Genomic DNA, 3,293 nt, shown 5'->3' on the forward strand with positions numbered 1-3,293 from the left:
CAGAGGATCCTGACCTCTGACCTGCAGGCAACAGGCAGCCAGGGATGAACTCGAGGCAAGAAGCAGAAGGATTCGACGGGGTTTTAGGAATTCGCTCCACAGCTGCGTGAAGGATACCCCCCTTGAGAAGATAAACACTGGCTAGTATTTTTTCTTAAATGTGCTTTATTTTCCAGGGGAAGCCTAGATCACTGACTTTGTTTTTCTCTGTGTATTTTTGATTTACTCTCTTTGAAAGCTTAAGGAAAACGTTCATTATCTTAAGCCTTTGACGGTGCCCTAATCTGTCCTCTCCCCTCCAGGTGAAGCCGGGCACAGTCATGAGGCTGCTGTCCCGAACTCCTGCCGTGCGTTTCGGGCGCCACCAGGAAGGATTTCTCAACCTTCCGGAGTCTCCCTGTGGTGCCCTGAGATCCCCCTGCCCCCCGCACACCCCCCAACGCTCATGCTTACCTCCTAGCAAATCCCTTTAGACTTAGAAAGAACCCACCCAAGCTTTGGACACGCGGCTCTGAGTCCGAGACCCAGGTTGGACATTTGCAGGTCACCGCCGCAGCGACTTTGCCTCACCTCTCTCTGGCTGTGGATGCTTCTCAGCAAGGCTCCTTCGATCTCTTGTACATGTACACACTGTGCCAACGTTGGCTCAGCCCAGTGTGGCCGAGTCCCACAGAACATCCTTGGGAAACACGAGGCGTGGACAGACCCTGCCTATATCGAGGTCACTGCTGACAGCCTTCTCTTCCAGGGTCGCCAGCCCACCTCTCCCTTTGCCGGGACCATGGGCCGTGGCCCCATCAGGTCAGCCGTTTGTCCTCGTTGGCTCGGAGCTGTGACGCCTGCCGCGTGGTCCAGCCCACGGCCGTCCGTCTCCAGAGCCCGCCCCACGGGAGGGACCCGAGCGGAAAGGAAGTTCAGGAGGCTCCACGAATGATGCACTGTGGCTTCACGTCAACGCTCCTATAATTCCAAGGAGAGAATGGTGTACCGCCTGTCGCTTCAACTAACTGATCTCAAACTTCATGCTGTTCCCGAGGGCGACGTAACGTCACGGCTCTCCGTCAGGCAAAGGGGTCCCAAACTGTACAATGACAAACAGGTAGGTTTCTGCATCGTTTACTCTTTCCATGATAGCATATCCCCACCCCCAGCCCTTGGGTCTGTCCATGAAAACAAAAACCAGGTTCAAGGAGTTCTCATCGTGGCTCAGTGGTTAACGAATCTGACTAGGAACTGTGGGGTTGCGGGTTCGATCCCTGGCCTCGCTCAGTGGGTTAAGGATCCAGCGTTGCCGTGAGCTGTGGTGTAGATCACAGATGCGGCTTGGATCCCATGCTGCTGTGGCTCTGGCGTAGGCCGGCGGCTACAGCTCTGATGAGACCCCTAGCCTGGGAACCTCCATATGCCTTGGGTGCAGCCCTAAAAAGACAATAATAAACAAACAAAAACCAAAAAACAAAACAAAACAAAAAACCAAATTCAAACCCCTAAGTACAAAAAGTAAGCAAAGTCTGAGTTCTTAAAATAGGATGCTGTTGGACTCACCCCTGGCCTTTGGACTAAGGTGAATGAATAAATGGCAGTTTTTACTGCAACCCTAGGCTTCCAAAGAAAAATACAGCAAGCTTGAAAAGAATCAAGCTTCAGGCAAGTTAAGGCTTTTCCCCAAAAAAAGAAAAAAAAATAGAAATCTGCTTGTACCTTTTGAGCAACACCGAGTAAGAGGTTTTCAGTTAGATTAGTAAAAGCGTGTTTAAACCTGTTTGCAGGCTCATGAAAATGTCCTGGCCAGGAAGCAGAGATGGGAGTGTGGGAAGGTGGCAGGCACATTATTTTCCCTCCGAGAACTAAGCGCGGTCCCAACGGGATACAATGGCCCCGTTCATCTGAAGGAAGCCCGGAGCGGTACGGCCTGGGCTGTATTTCAGTGTGACACCATCTGGCCCCTGTTCTCCAAGCTCAGCATCCGCATTTTCTCCAAATGAAACACTAGCCTGGAACAAGCCTGTGCTTCCAAGAGGACCCCCCTTCAGCGAAGTCCCCGTGGGAGGGGGCGGCGAGTGGTGACCAGAGCTGGCAGTGGTCCAGGTGGAACAAACCCGTCCATGGGGGCCTTCCTTCCAGAGGTCTCAGCCAGCCAGCCCTGTTGTCCTGTGAGCCTCTCTGTCTTGATTTTTTGAAAATCTCGGAGGCGTGTTTATTTCCAATCAGTCACGTATTTTTTTTCACTCTGGGGTGTCTTTCCATCATTAAGGGATCATTTCAAAACTTTGTTTTAATGTTCGTCTTTTACCCCAAGCCCCCTTCCTCAGGCCACATGGGGACCCCGAAATACAACTGCCGTCAATGACTGTCCCCGGGAACTCAGGCTCCACTGGGAATGATGTTCTCGAGGTCCCGCTCCAGCATCAGCAGTGAACCGCAAGCCTGAATAGCTCTTCCTTTTGCCACGAGAAAAAATAATTCACTGGAGAAATCACACTGCTGATGAAACTGAAACGCGAGCAGAGTCACAGGTTCCCCCTCAATCCTCCATCTGGGAAGTGAGAGCAGCTTCCCGAAAAAGGGATGAGGCTGAACGGCATTGTGCTGTGGTCCTGAGCTGTGCTGATGAGACCCGAGTTTAGGGTAAACCCTGTGATATGGGGACAAAACCAGTATTTGAAAAATTCAATTAGAGAAAACTGTAAATTGACAGAGGGCTGGAAGAGTGTTTTTTTATTTTATTATTTTTATTTATTTATTTTGTCTTTTTGCCTTTTCTAGGGCCGCTCCTGCAGCATATGGAGGTTCCCAGGCTAGGGGTCTAATCAGAGCTACAACTGCCGGCCTACACCACAGTCACAGCAACGCCAGATCCGAGCTGTGTCTGCGACCTACACCACAGCTCATGGCAACACCGGATCCCCAACCCACTGAGCAAGGCCAGGGATCAAACCCACAACCTCATGGTTCCCAGCCAGATTCGTTAACCACTGTGCCACGACGGGAAGTCTTTTTTTTTTTTTTTTTTAAACAAATGCAAAAACAACCAGGGAGTTGTAAAGCCTATATACCCAAATTTCTAAGTTAATATGAGAATTCATTATTGACATGTGATATTGACACTTGAAAAGCCACACCATTCACTTAAACCAGGCGTGACTCACACAATGTCTTTACTGACTTTCCCCCTACATTCTAACTATGTGTCATGTTGCCTTTTTTCCCCCCGGTTATTATATAATAAGTATGTTCTATATTAGTAGTCTTGATAAATTATTCTTTATACATTAATATTCAAACCACTGAGT

At 49.6% G+C, this 3,293-nt stretch overlaps 1 long non-coding RNA gene across 1 annotated transcript; it reads left to right on the top strand.

The window, feature by feature from the left end:
• The first annotated feature begins 243 nt into the window (after positions 1–243).
• Positions 244–2,695, top strand: LOC125128957 (uncharacterized). The gene is made up of 2 exons (XR_007135358.1): positions 244–1,099; positions 2,300–2,695. It is a non-coding gene; the product is annotated as an uncharacterized LOC125128957 (long non-coding RNA).
• Positions 2,696–3,293: the final 598 nt, after the last annotated feature.

Source organism: Phacochoerus africanus, chromosome 6 (genome assembly GCF_016906955.1).
Source record: "Phacochoerus africanus isolate WHEZ1 chromosome 6, ROS_Pafr_v1, whole genome shotgun sequence".
NCBI lineage: Eukaryota > Metazoa > Chordata > Mammalia > Artiodactyla > Suidae > Phacochoerus > Phacochoerus africanus.